Source organism: Mus caroli, unplaced genomic scaffold (assembly GCF_978045245.1).
Source record: "Mus caroli unplaced genomic scaffold, Mus_caroli_1 scaffold_18, whole genome shotgun sequence".
NCBI classification, from domain to species: domain Eukaryota; kingdom Metazoa; phylum Chordata; class Mammalia; order Rodentia; family Muridae; genus Mus; species Mus caroli.
This window is the reverse complement of record NW_028227273.1, coordinates 67,610,269-67,625,628: the sequence shown is the minus strand read 5'-3', so window position 1 is coordinate 67,625,628 and position 15,360 is coordinate 67,610,269. Positions and strand designations below refer to the sequence as shown.

General features: G+C 47.8%; 2 pseudogenes; one reads left to right on the top strand and one right to left on the bottom strand.

Moving 5' to 3' along the window:
• Positions 1 to 241: 241 nt before the first annotated feature.
• On the bottom strand, positions 242 to 1,701 carry LOC147000464 (josephin-1 pseudogene; annotated as a pseudogene).
• A 4,477-nt stretch (positions 1,702 to 6,178) lies between these two features.
• LOC110284298 (interferon-induced transmembrane protein 2 pseudogene) lies at positions 6,179 to 6,696 on the top strand (annotated as a pseudogene).
• The last annotated feature ends 8,664 nt before the right edge of the window (positions 6,697 to 15,360 follow it).

Genomic DNA, 15,360 nt, shown 5'->3' with positions numbered 1-15,360 from the left:
AAAGGGGCGGCCTTTCTGTGAGCCTGAAGCATCAGTGACACTACCAGCAGAGCCTGTATCAAGACCTCATGGAAAGGGAGAAATAACCCAGCGCCCTCAAAGGACACCCTCCTTGGCTCCCTCTCTGAAATAGCTAAGGGTTCAAAGGCTTGCCCTAAGTGTTCAGAGCTCCTACCTTCTTCCCCCAGGCACAGACTGCTGGGTGGCTCTGTGACAGTCCACACATCTGTCCTATTGCACTGGCAAATCTGAAGGGAAAACTCAATGAGATGTTTGGGGAAGTGGACTGTAGAGGCCACAGCACATCAAAGAGGTCTGGAGGGTTGAGACAAAGAGGGTCAAACAGAACTGTCACACGTCGGCCCTCCAGCTCTGATGGGCTTCCACTTCTTCCGGTATAACCAGTAGGAGTTCACAGTTTTTACCTCGCAAATGGTATTTTAGAAATTTCCTGAGCTCACTCTCGCCTCCAATCCACTCTGGCATCTTGAGTTTGGAGTCAAGGTTGTAGTAGGCCCCTCCCACCTCACGAACACAGATCCAGTGCTGCCTTTTGAGAGGCAACTTGAGTGGACCCCAGCAGAGGCTGGAGGGCAGGTTCATGATGAAGCCCATGACATTAGTAAGAGCAATGACACCCACGTCCCTTCGCTTGTCCCACCAAACAGCTTCATAGCCTTTGGTTTGAAGTGCTGCCATGATGACATTCACATCATAGTTCCCATTTCCCAGCATGCTCTTCTTGTGGGGCGTCACCATAGTGTTCGGAGACAGCCTCTGGAAAATCTCCTGCAGCGTTTCCCCGCGTAAAGGCGTTGCTGTCCTGGAAGACTTTGTTGAGAGCATGAAGAGCACAGAGCTCCCTGCGCTGCTTCTCATGGTAGATTTGTGGGGGTGCTGCCTGGGGAAGGTCCGAGGATTCAGCTTTGGCCTTGTCTCCTTTTCATGGCACGCAACTCATGTTTTTCGATTTAGGTTCCAGGCAGAGCCGCTAAACACTCCGCTCCTTCCCTCCTGAGGAAAGTCTAGGTTTCTCTGTCTTCAGATTCCTGAGATTCACCTATTTATTCTCTGGTGTCCATGATTTATGCTTTGTCACTGGGAGGAAAGGAAAAGGGACAAAAAAAAAATCTACCTTTTCTGTCTTCTCGATAGGAAAAAATAACTTTTGGATTAGTTTATTTAGCCAACACTTTCAAAGTGCAGAATTAACAAAGAAAAAAAAAACATATAAAACGTAGGATTCCTCCCTTTGGCTGCCGCCTTCCCCTCCCACCCCCTTTGGAAAAAAAGAAACACCACGCGTTCCTGGCCGTGTTTTCCTCTCTGCAGATGCCAACTAGGCCTCAATGCAGGAGGGCAGAACCGAAGGGGTCACATCGCTCCTTTTCTTCCATTTCGTCCGAATCACAACGCCACAGGCTCCGAAGACCGGGTTGGGTGGAGGAGAAAAGGCCCAATGCCAAGAGCTAGCGAGGATCGGAGGGCGTACGATCGCGGGCCGCGCGGGGGCTCCGGGGATAGCGCTCCATGCCCGCCGGCGGACTGGCGGACTCGGCCCAGGGCAGGAGCCGCTTCGCCTCCGCGCGGGAGGAGCCGCGGAAAGGGGAACGACAGCCCGGGCGCCGCCGCGGGGAGGTCCCGCCTGGCCTGCGAGGGTGCGGCCGGACGCCTTGCCTCGCCCGGTGCAGCCCTGGCCCACCGGGCTGGCCGTCCCCGCCTCGACCTCCTGCTGTCACGTGAGGCCAGCCCCGGGCTCCTTCCCGCTGCCTGCCGGGCGGGGACTGCTCGTCTCCCGGACGCGGCCACCTGGAGCTTGCGGGCCGCCACCTGGGCCACGCGGACTAGCAGGCAGCGGAGCAGGCGGGCACCTCTTCGAAATTCTTACATGGAGTCTTAGTCTTAAGGATCTAGAGTCATAGAGCAGCCAAATTCCTCTCCTTTTCACCCCTTCCTTTCCCTCCTCACTCTTCTTTCTTCTCCCTATTTCTCCTGCACTCTTTACTCTCCTCCTCTCCTGTCCACCACCCTCCATCCTCCCTTTCTCTCCACCTTCCTTCTTTCAACCCTCCCCTTCAGAGTCATCTTTGTTTACACTTAGTGAAGGCATTGGGTTCATTCCCAACGTTTACTTCTGCCTTTTCTGGGTAGAGAGATATGACAGAGAGACTCTTCCTATTGATAACACAAAAGGGTGTGAAGTGTTTTCCTACACAGAAAGAAAAAGGATCTGGCTGCAGAGATGGCTCCGCACTGAAGGATGCTTGCTGCCCTTCCCGAGGGCCTGAGCTTGGTTCCCTGCACTCAAGTGAGCTGGATCAGAACTACTTGTAACAGCAGCTCCAGCACGGGGATTTGACACCCACTTGTGCCCTTTGTGTAAACACACACATACACACACAGACACACAAACACACACAACCCCAGGTATTAGTAGAAACATGATAACTTGTAATTGAAAACAAATGAAGATTAATTGTAATGAAAGACGTAGACAAGGACTTACTGGCTTAGACTTCCCATAACCACTTGCATGCTCACAGTTTCCTGTAACTTAGGTCAGTTGGATCCATGCCTCCTTCTGTCTTCCAAAGTCATAAACACAGAGAGTCACAGATATCCATGCAGCCAAACACCCACAAGTGTAAGGTAAAATGAAAGAGATGAAAATCTACATTCAAAACCCCTTTAATCTGTGTCTTGTGGCACAGGTACAGGGTGATCCTAGCACTGAGGAAGCAGTTGCAAAAGGATGTCTGTGAGTTCAGGATAATCCAGGCCTACATATCGAATTCCAGGCCAGCAGGCTGACTCTGCCTAAACTACCTCAGACAAAAATCCCCTTTAATACATTCCAACTCTGAGGGCTGGAGAGGTGACTCAGTGGTAAAGACGACTGACTGCTCTTCCAGAAGTCCTCTGTTCAATGATAGGAATCACATGGTGGCTAACAACCATCTCTATTGGTACCTGATGCCCTCTTCTGGTGTGTCTGAAGACAGCTAAGTGTACTTACATACTTAAAATATATAAAAAATTCTTAAAATGAATAAATTCTAACTCTGCTTCAAAAATACATTCTTCTCAGAGCTTTGAGAATTAAGTGGATGAGAAATATCTGCCTGGATCATAGGGCAAATTCCTTAGGGGACAATGACCTTATGAGTGCCTATTATATATTTCAATGCTGACAGCAATATAAAATCTCAGTGCGTATATTATCAGTACACTGAGGATTCTGTTCTTAATTATTTGTGTGTGTACGTGTGACTATGCTAGAGCTCCTATGTTCTGGAACTCGAGGTACGTGGCACAAAGCCCTGTGCATTTTAGCTGTCTTTGATGTGTACAACTCAGTGACATCACGTTCTTCCACTACCTTGTGCAGTCTTCACTAATACCCATTTCCAAAAGGTTTACTCACTGAAATAGAACCTCTAGCCCACTAGTCATAACCATCTGTCTTAATCAGGGTTTCTATCCCCGGACAAAACATCATGACCAAGAAGCAAGTTGGCGAGGAAAGGATTTATTCAGCTTAAATTTCCATATTGCTGTTCATCACTGGAAAAAGTCAGGACTGGAACTCAAGCAGGACAGTGAGCAGGAGCTGATGCAGAGGTCATGGAGGAATGTTCTTCACCGGCTTTCTCAGCCTGCTCTGTTATAGAACCCAAGACAACCAGCCCAGAGATGGTCCCACCCACAAGGGGCCTTTCCCCTTTGATCACTAAATGAGAAAATGCCTTACAGTTGGATCTCATGGAGGCCTTTCCTCAACTGAAGCTCCTTTCTATGTGATAACTCCAGCTGTGTCAAGTTGACACAAAACTAGCCAGTACAATTGACACCTTTTCAACTTGACCCACAAACACAACATTGGTAAGCCTCAACCCTTAGTTTCTTATTCATCCCCAAGATCTAAATAGCTTTAAAAGTCCCACAGTCTTTACAAATTCTTAAAATTTCAATCTCTCTTAAAATCCAAAGTCTTTACAATCAATAATCTCATAACTGTTGGTTTCACTAAAGAAAAAACTTCCTTCAATAGGGAAAAACATCAGGACACAGTTCTCCAACCATCCAATGTCTGGCATCCAACTCACAATCTTCTGGGCCCCTGCAAGGGCTTGGGTCACTTCTCCAGCCATGCCCTTTGTAGCACACGCGTCGTCCTCTAGGCTCCAGATGCCTATACTCCACTGCTGCTGCTCTTAGTGGTCATCTCATGGTAGTGGCATCTCCAAAACACTGCATGACACCTTCAGTCCTGGGCTGTCAACTGCGGCCTTCCATGGCCTCTCCCAGTGCTGAACCTCAACTGCTCTGCATGACCCGTTCATGTCTTCAAAACCAGTACCACCTGGGTGACTCTTACACATTACCAAGTCCAGCCACAGCACAAGGTACAAAGTTGGCTATCTCTGGAACACAGCCTCTGTGCTCTCAAAAAAAACACTTCCCAGAAGATGTCAACTCAATGATGCTGGTCTCTTCTTAATCACCGCTAATTTCTTAGCTCCAGCTAATCAGCATCAATAGTCCCAGTAATGCAAAGGTTTCACTCTAGTGGTTCTGGTATCTTGTTAATCACAGCTTATTCTTCATCCCCAGCTAACCAGAACCACAGAACCTTCACAATCAAACTAGCAATGGCTCTGAAAAGAGTCTGTAATCTTCCCTCTGAAATTTCACAAGCCAGACCTCCATCTTCAGCACTGTTCTCAGCATTGTCTTCCAAGCTCCTACACAACATCTCACAGAGTTCTTAACAGCGAATGATCTTCTGGCACAAAGTTCCAAAATCCTTCCACAGTTCTCCCCCAAACATGGTCAGGCTGCCACAGGAATACCCCTCTCCTGGTACCAATTTATCTTAGTCAGGGTTTCTATTCCTGGACAAAACATCATGACCAAGAAGCAAGTTGGGGAGGAAAGGATTTATTCAGTGTATATTTCCATATTGCTGTTCATTACTGGAAGAAGTCAGAACTGGAACTCAAGCAGGTCAGGGAGCAGAAGCTGATGCAGAGGCCATGGAGGAATGTTCTTCACCGGGTTTCTCAGCCTGCTCTGTTATAGAACCCAAGACTACCAGCCCAGAGATGGTCCCACCCACAAGGGGCCTTTCCCCCCTTGAATACTAACTGAGAAAATGCCTTACAGTTGGATCTCATGGAGGCTTCCTCAACTAAAGCTCCTTTTATGTGATAACTCCAGCTGTGTCAAGTTGACACAAAACTAGCCAGTACACCGTCCAAGCCCTACCCAAAGGACCTGTGAACCAGGAGGCTGCTTGTTATCCCCATTGATTTGCCCATGCACTGTATAGATGTGTAGTTGAAGCCATGCATTGTTCACACACCTTTGTTCTGTTGTTGGTTTCTTCCACATGACAGGTTTTTTTTTGTTTTGTTTTGTTTGTTTTGTTTTTTTTTTTTCGAGACAGGGTTTCTCTGTATAGCCCTGGCTGTCCTGGAACTCACTCTGCAGACCAGGCTGGCCTCGAACTCAGAAATCTGCCCGCCTCTGCCCCCCCCCCCACCCCCCGAGTGCTGGGATTAAAGGCGTGCGCCACCACGCCCGGCTGACAGGTTTTTTTTTTAAGGCTCAGTCACCTTGTGTAAGAAATTCACTCTTTGCTGTCAAGTATGTTACTCATACTAAGAGGTGCAGGTGCCCAACCAGACATAGGGCATGTCATCCAAGAGCCAAGAGAATGAGGGCTGTGTTACAAGTCTGAGGTTTATGGTACCTGGAGGTTAGCATTGTCTTCACAGCAGCAAAAAGCTTGTCTGTGGAGGTGTGAACCTCAGTGTGGATAAATCCGGTTGTAACTTGGTCATGCTTACTGGCATGCTTGGCTCAGGAATTATGGGGAAAGGAACCATAGGTTAGTGGCTGCACACACCACAGGAGGTTCTATCATATTGGGTGAAAGACCAACAATACCTCAGCTCCCAGGCCACGCCCCTGCACAGCCAGCAGTCACCTCAGGGTTGATGGGGTCCTCATGCAGCGCCTCGACAAGAGGAAACTCTGGGCTGACAGTGCAAATGTTATCTAGGTGGCCTGTCGAGTTGTTGAATGTATATGACACCTCTTGCCTTGCGTTGCTCCCTGGGCAGAGAGGGACTCATGTCTTATTTAAGGAAGTAGGCAGAAAGGGCAGGTCTACAGAACCAGGATAGCAGCAGCCATCCTCCAGACGGGGCGATTGTTCCAGAGTCACCACCATGAGCCACAATTCTCAAGCCTTCTTGCCCACCAATGCCGGACTTCCTCCAAGCCATGAGACAATCAAGGAGTACGGGGTGACTGAGCTGGGGGAACCCAACAACTCAGCTGTTGTGAGGACCACTGTGATCAACATGCCCAGAGAGGTGTCGGTGCCTGACCATGTGGTCTGGTCCCTGTTCAATACACTCTTCTTCAATGCCTGCTGCCTGGGCTTCATTGCCTATGCCTACTCTATGAAGTCTAGGGACAGGAAGATGGTGGGCAATGTGATTGGAGTCCAGGCCTATGCCTCCACTGCCAAGTGCCTGAATATCAGCTCCCTGATCTTCAGCATCCTTAGGGTCATTATCTGCATCATTATTTTCTCTACCACCTCTGTGGTAGTCTTTCAGTCGTTTGCACAAAGAACACCCCATTCTGGATTCTAGCTGCCCTGTGCTCCATGGTCCACATCTGCCCTGCCCCCCGCCCCGCCCCCAGGCTCAAGCCTCGACCCTTTACCCTATGAGTAAGCAAATGTTACCTTCACATATCTGTCCACAGTGGATTCAATAAAGTGCACGGGGTGGCAAAAAAAAAAAAAAAGTTAAGGAAGTAGGTCTTGCAGGAGGCAAAACTGTGAAGTGTCTTCAGGAAGAATAAAGTTCAGAGGCAGAGGCTGGATGAGGGAAGGGCAGCTTTGCCCTCTGGAGCCTGGGCAGGGCAGAAAGGTTCCCTTGCCTCTCCAGGGCTTCTGTGCTAACATAGGTACTGTTTGTCCTGATCAGGACTTACCTTCATTAGTAAGTGCCCTAGTGGGCTCATTATTAGAGGGTGTTTCAGAACCGGATTGATGGATGCACACGGTACTGGGCAATTTATCTCTAGGTAGGGTGGGGATGTGTGAGGGGTCAACTTTCAACTTGACCACCATCCTTGGCTATTTCCAGCTTGCACTGCAGGGTAGTGTCCATGGTGAGCTGACATCACCTTGTTTACTGACCCCAGCCTTAGGTTCAGATGGTTCGTCCTCTTTTCTGCTCCTGTTCCCCTGAGAGAGACAGGTGTCTGATAAAGTTAGCAGCCAACCATTGTACTGAGCGCAGGGTTCCCAGTAGAGGAGTTAAAGAAGGGACTGAAGGAATTGGAGGGGTTTGTAACCCCATAGGAAGACCAATAATAAAAAACAACCCCCCCCCACCGAACTCCCAGGGTGTAGAGGATGGCCTTCTCATGCATCAGTGGGAGGAGAGGTTATTGGTCCTATGAAGGCTCAAAGATGCCCCAGTGTAGTGGAATCATCGATGGTGAGGTGGGAGTGGGTGTGTGGGTGGAGGAACACTGTCATAGTAGCTGGGGGAGGGAGCATGTGATAGGGTGTTTCCGGGAGGGAGGGAAACTTCATTTGAAATGTAAATACAGAAAATATTCAATAAAAATAAAAAGAAACCTACAAGGCCTCTAAAATATTCAACAACTAACCATTCACCAACAACAACAAAAGCCAGGGCAAGAGTATTTCTGGATGCTGCTAAGAGCCAGGGAAGCAGAGGGAAATCTCGGGAGGGAAGCTTCTGTGCCGAGACCAGAACTCAGACTCCCTTCTGACCAGCTGCATCTTACAGCAGCCTGCTGCTTAACTGCACGTGCACTCAGACTGCAGCTACGCAAGCCGTCTTTCCCCAGTCCAAGTCTGCACAGGCAGCAAGCATTGCTGGGTTAGTCAAGGATGCAGTACACAATTATATACTCACTGTTTATGTTTGTTTTTAAAGACAGGATCTCACTGGCCTGGAACTTGCTCTGTAGTCCAGGCAGGCCTTGAACAGAGAGAGATCTCTCTGTCAAAATAGGTATATATTGTATGTGCCTGTGTGAACTGTCAGTGGAAGCCGTAGGCATTGATTTCCCTACAACTGGGTTTTCAATCACTACAGAGCTGCCTAATGCAGGGCTGAGAATTTGCCTTGGATTCTGTGTAAAAGCAGAGCAAGCTCCTATTTGGTAACCCATCACTCCAGCCTTACTTATTTCTTTCTTTAATTTTAATTTTGAGGCAAGGACTCAGCAAGACCCCTCATTGTCCTAGTACTTATGATGTAGAATATGGTGGTCTTGAACTTACAGAGATCCACCAGCCCCTGTCTCTGTCATACTGGGTTTAAAGACTATGGTTTTTTTTTTGTTTTGTTTTGTTTTAAATTGTGATAGCCAGGGCTACAGATATGGTTCTGATCCTAGGATCACTGGCTGCTTTCCCACAGGACTTGGGTTTGATTTCCAGCACCCACGTGACAACTAACAACCATGTCATCCCCAGCTCCAGGGGAATCTAACACACTACTCCAAAGTTACCAAGCTTCTAACTTATGTACAGATATGGCTGTATGTCTGCAGCACCAACTTCTAGACTGCAAGGACACTGTCTGCACAGATTATAGGCATGCAAAACATCCATACAAATAAAAAAGTAAAATCATATATAGAAAGAATTTCAAGCCAGCCTTATCTACATGGCTAGTTCCAGGTCAGCAGAGATAACTTCAAGAACTATCCATCAGTTCCACAAGTGTGATCTGTGCCTGTGCGAATGCTGGCGCCTGGGGAGTACAGAAGAGGGCGTGGAAGCAATCAATCTCCTTTTTTATAAGATTGGTTTATGTTTTTTTAATTCATTTGAGTAAACTGCAGCTTTTTTCAGACACAGTAGAAGAGTGCATCAGACCCCATTACAGATGGTTGTGAGCCACTCTGTCGTTGCTGGAAATTGAACTCTGGGTGTCTGGAAAAGCAGACAGTGCTCTTGACCACTGAGCTGTCTCCTCAGCCCCCAGTCAATCTCCTTGAAGCTGCCATCATAGGTGGTGACTGGCATCTGATGTTCAGTTCTGAGAACTGAACCCAGGCTCTCTGCAACGTTATTACATGCTCTTCCTGCTGAGTCTCTTCTCCAAGCCCCTCTTCTGCAAGTTTGACTCTGTGTGAGTATCTATGTTGAATTTTGCGCTGTCGACATTGAAATATATCTGAATCTTGGTGACTTTGGGTGAATGTAGTGCTTGCCACTCCCCCAGGGTGTGTTAGGAACATCAGTTAATCTTATTTTGTAAATTGGGTAAATAGGCCATAAGAACAAGAGAGGAAGCAGTACTTCCCCAGGGCCCGTCCATCCATTTCTGCCTCTATGGTCCTGCCTGAGGTTTCTGCCCTGACTTCCCTGGGTCTTCTCTAACTTACAGCTGTAAGAGGAAATAAATGCTTCCCCCACCCCAAGTCACTTCTGGTCATGAGGTTTTAACACAGTAATAGAACCCTAACCAGGACAACTGTCTAAAACACACCCAGTAGCAGGCAGGAGAAGTCCCCTTGTGAGCTGCTGGTCAAGGGAATCTGAGAGACTCCAAAAACAACATGAGCTCTTACTTTTCTGCTCCTCTGCCTACCAGAGTTAAGGGAAGTCCTTATTGATGGAGACACCTTGCACTTTGGACATGGGATTCAAAGGACTCATGCTGGATCCGACCTGAGGCTTCCTCACTGACGAGTGGCCTTCATAATACAGGAAGGTGCTAGGCAAAGCGTCAAGGGAGGCCTGCAACCAATGGTTCTACAAAGCTCTCCCTGCTATGAACCAGAGCAATGACCAGCTTGGCAAGATATCCCTAGGGTGCAGTGGGGGGTCCTCATTCTTGGCAGTAACCAACAGCTGTCTAGTTGGATGTAAGCCTGCTCAACAGGGGGGAAATCATGCCTTGTACGGGAAACCTAGACAACTCACCGGGACTGTAGATCTTAGAGGAGAACCCGATACTGCACTTTACTAAACCAACATTCTCTGAACTACATTGTTTTGTTTGTCTCTTTGTTTTGTTGAAGAAAGTGTTTCTCTGTGTAGTCCTGGCTGTCCTGGAACTTAGTCTGTAGACCAGGCTGGCCCCAGACTCAGAGATCTCCCTGCCTCTATGTCCTTAATGCTGGTATTAAAGCTATGTGGTAACACACCCAGCTCTTAACTGCATTGTCGATACATATCTTTATACCCACAGGTGAGTGTCGGTCTCAGCCCTCGTCAGAGAAGTTTCTCTTTGTAACACATGAAGATCATACAGAACACCACAAGTGGTCAAAACACAGAGAACACCCGATCCTGTGCTGCCCGTCCCCAGTGGATACATCTACATACAGCACAGGTCCTGGGTGTAAGGTTCAGCGATCACTGCAGAAGGAAAGGGTGGGAAGAGTGTCAGAGTCAGGGGACCAGAAAATCTGCCGTGAGACTGTGTCTCTTAGAAATGGCAAAGAAGCGTCTCCTGTGACATGTCAGCAACATCGCTGCCTAAACAAGCCCTGAAGGAGGACATCAATCGACACGCTATGCCCCTTTCCCCTTCCTGACCAAGCATTACAGGCAGCTGTGGAATGCTGAGAGCAAGAGAGTCAGTCTTCCTTGGGATGAGCCCCCTAAGCAGTCAGACCTGGAATCATACAGATAAGCAATGCTAAACAGATTCAGCAGATTCATCGTATTTCTATAGTATGTGGGTGACTGTTAGAAAATAAAGCAGAGCCGGGCGTGGTGGCGCACGCCTTTAATCCCAGCACTCGGGAGGCACAGGCAGGTGGATCTCTGAGTTCGAGGCCAGCCTGGTCTACAAAGTGAGTTCCAGGACAGCCAGGGCTATACAGAGAAACCCTGTCTCGAAAAATAAAAAAACAAAAACAAACAAAAAAAAAAGAAAATAAAGCAAAATAGGCCATGAATGTGAGGGGGAGACTCATGGGAGGAGTTGGAGGGAGGGAGGCAAGGGGAATAATGATGTAATTATAATTAAAAAAAAAAAAAAGACATCTCAATCCTAGGATCCTACCTTTGTTTTTTGTTTTTTTTGTTTTTTGAGACAGGGTTTCTCTGTATAGTCCTGGCTGTCCTGGAACTCACTTTGTAGACCAGGCTGGCCTCGAACTCAGAAATCCACCTGCCTCTGCCTCCTGAGTGCTGGGATTAAAGGCGTGCACCACCGTGCCCGGCTAGGATCCTACCTTTATGTATACTCTCTTGGTTATCTCTGAACAGAGGGGACATTCAGGACCCCTTCCCAGCCCTATTTGGAGAATACAAGCTTGCGTGTGTATGTGTGTGTGTGTGTGTGTGTGTGTGTGTGTATGAAAGCCTGAGTAGATTCTACCATTTTTAAAAAAAGATTTATTTATTTATTATATGTAAGTACACTGTAGCTGTCCTCAGATACTCCAGAAGAGGGCATTAGATTTTGTTACGGATGGTTGTGAGCCACCATGTGGTTGCTGGGATTTGAACTCGGGACCTTCAGAAGAGCAATTGGTGCTCTTAACCACTGAGGATTCTACCATTTTTTTAAAATAAAGATTTATTTATTATGTATACAGTGTTCTGCTTGCACATATACCTGCAGGCCAGAATAAGGCACCAGATCTCATTACAGATGGTTGGGAGCCACCATGTGGTTGCTGGAAATTGAACTCTGGACCTTTGGGAGAGCAGACAGTGCTCTTAACCTCTGAGCCATCTCTCCTGCCCTCCAGCTTGTTTCTTAAGTGTTTTCCTACGTTTCCATAAAGACAGCTTGTCCCCTCTGAGGCAAAGATGTAATTCATAGGAGTAGAGGAGAAGGAATTGCCCAGGTGGTCAGAGAGGCTCCTGCTTGGAAAGCAGAGTATGCAGAGTGTATGTGTGTGGAGAGGGTGACCTTACTGCCTAAAATGCTGTATGCAGTGCTACCCAGGCTCTCAGTGACGGGCCTCGAGGGCATTACTGTTTCTAGGGATCAACAAGCAGGGCGTTTTTCAAATCCCAGCCTAGAGTCAGGGGCTCAGACCTGGGAAGCCAGCTCTCTGGCTGCTGCTAACACAGGAGAGCAGACCCAGAAGGAGATTCCAGTAGGCAAGGGTGGATACAAAGTGTAAGATAGTGATCTCGGCCTGGCCTAGGACTAAGGAAAGGACCTGTTTGCCTCCTGATCAGCAACAAGAAGCCACTGTGCTGTGACTATTCCAGGGGCACTGTGCTGTGGCCAGCCCAGCACCTGCCACTCCAGCCATGACTCCTCACCTGTACCCATGCCCTCTGATAGGGGAGGGTGAGCAGTGAGTGATCTGGTCCCTGTGACTCTATCAGATGCATACAAGCAACACTAGGCAGACTCATTAAGGTGTCTGAGCAGCCAATCCTTGCTGGGGTGTTTTTGCTTCCATTTGGTTTGGCTGTTGCACTGCTGGAGAGGAGATAGGGGCCCAGGAAACATTTTAGAGAAGGTTCTCTAGCACTGGTAACATCCTCCAACATGTTTTCTTTATGCTGTGAGAGAAAATCTTAGGTCTCACTCTCTTCCTTTGTTAGTTTCTCCTCCTGGGCTTGTGCAATTCTGCCTGAGTGCCAGGTTGGCTAGGGTTACAGGCTGGATAACCCCACCCAGATGTCTTATTTTGTTTTGTTTTCTCCTTGCATTAGTCTGGGGATTCTAGAGGAACATAACCAACAAGATGTTTGGATGAGAAGGTAGGGTTCTCAGGAAGCAAACAGGAAGGAGTCCTCCTGTGTCTTCCCAGCATGGGAAGACTTTGGGTCTGTCACCTGCAATCTGGGAGCCCAGGAATGCCCGTGTATCAATTCCACATGAACCTGAAGGACTATGGGCCCAAGGACACAATACCCACAGGCCAGGTATAGGGATGTAGAAGTCCTGTTTACAGTGAGTCTTCTTCCTTCCTGGTCCCGGGTGAACGGGCGATCTCCAGTATTGCCCAGAGGAATTGGCACTCTAGCTGCCCATTCAGATTCTTCTTTTTTGGACCTTCACAGACACTCTAGAAACAATGCTTCCATTACCTGAGTGTACCTAGCCCAGTCTCATGTATGACGAACCTTTACTTGTCCCTGTGTTTTGAGTCCACTGTGTCAGTGTTTTTCCCATTTCATAGAAAGTGAGTCCTGCCAGGGAATTGTGGTGAATGCCTTTCATCCCTGCACTTGGGAGGCAAAGGAAGTTGGATTTCTCTGTTTGGGGCCAGCCTGGTCTACAGAGTGAGCTCCAGGACAGCCAGGGCTCTACAGGAAATCCTGTCTCAAAAAAACAAAACAAAGAATGAAACAAACAAACAAACAAAAAAACAAAAACAACCCCCCCAAAAAAAACCCAAAAGAAAGTATGTCCTGCATGTGCTGTAAGAGATGACTTCAGAGCGTCTTCTACTGCCTTGCACCAGTGTGCCTGGGCCCTCCCTCAGCCTTGGGATGGCTGATTTAGACCTTTATGTCACAGCCAGCTAGTCCACCTAGGGTGGAGTCTTCCAACCTAGGTAAAGTCTATTGTCCTGCCACATCTGTAGTTTCCTCAAAGAGCCCACTACCCACTGAGAGGCTGTTTTTCTGAGGAGATCCTGACAAAGCAAGGAGGTCCTGACAAGCCATGAGATCCTGGCGTAGTTGGGGATGGGTTTCCTGCCTTTTTAAGTTCAGACTCAAAAAGGAAACATTGTGCCTTGATAAGAAACTTTGTCTTGGTCTCATTTTTCCCTTGATGTCCCTCCCATACAGCCCCAACTTTCCTTTCAGTAACCCAGCAGCTGGTGGCTACAGGTGGCGCCCAACATGGGGCCTGAACACAGAGAGGGAATGAGGGAACACTGTCTTGGTGGAGCTCCACAGGAAATGTAAGCAAATGTAATCCTGCAGTTAAGCAATTGATGCTAGCGCTGGACTTAAACTCCATCTTTTTGAAACTGTTACTGTAGGTGTGAAAGGAGATGGGCTAAGTTGGGACAGCTTTGACCTGGCACTGATCCCACTTAGGGGTTGACAGTGAAAAAAGGGATTGGAAAAGACATTTGTCCAGTGCCTTCAAGAGCTCATTCAGGTGAGAGGGGTAGGGTTTGAAGAACAATTGTTAGAAGACTTTTCAGATCAGATAGATTCTTGCTGCCCATGGTTTTATGTTTATACATGTACAGCAGCATCACACACCAGTCACAAATGTACAGAGGCACCACACACCATTCATAAATATACACTGGCATCAAACACCAGGAACACATGTACACATGTACAGTGGCATTGCACATAAGGCACATCTGTACACATGTGCATCAGCCTCACACACCAGGCACACATGTACAGAGGAATCATACACCAAGCACACTTGTAGATTGGTGTCACACAGAAGGCACACATGTGCAGCAGTAGAAATTCCAGCACACAGGTATAGTGGCATCACACACAAGTCACCCATGTACATTGGCATCTCACACCAGGCCCACATGTACAGTGACAGCACACATGGCACAAATGTACGCATGTGCAGCAGCAGCACAAAACAGGCATACCTGTACAGCATCATCACAAACCGGTCACCCATGTACAGTGGCATCCCACAACAGGCACACATGTACACATATACAGCGGCATCACATACTAGATACACATGTATAGCAACATCACATTCCAGACACATATATAGAAAGGCATCACACACCAGGAACACATGTAAAGTGGCACCACACACAAGGCAGACATGTACAGCAGCATCACACACCAGGCACATATGTACAGCAGTATCACACACTGGGCACACATTTATAGCAGCATTACACACCAGACATACACATACACATGTACAGTGGCATCCCACACCCAGTACACTTGTATACATGTAGAGTGGCATCACATACCATGTACACAGGTACAACAGTATCACACATCAATCATAAATGTAGTGTGGTATCACACCCCAAGAACACATGTACAGCAGCTTCACACACCAGGCACACATGTGCAGCAGTATGAAATACCTGTCACATATATACTGAGGCATCACACAGCAGGATCACACATACAGCAGCATCACACACCAGTTACACATGAACAGTGGCATCACACATCAGGTACAAAGTTAGAGCGGTATCACACAAAAATCATAAGTGTAGTGTGGCATCACACCCCCAAAACACATATACAACAGTGTCACACACCAGGCACACATGTACAGTGGCATCACACAAGAGGAACACATACAGTGGCATCACACACCAGTCACACATGTGCAGTGGCATCACACACCAGGGACTCATGTACACATGTACAGCAGCATCACACTCCAGGCACACATG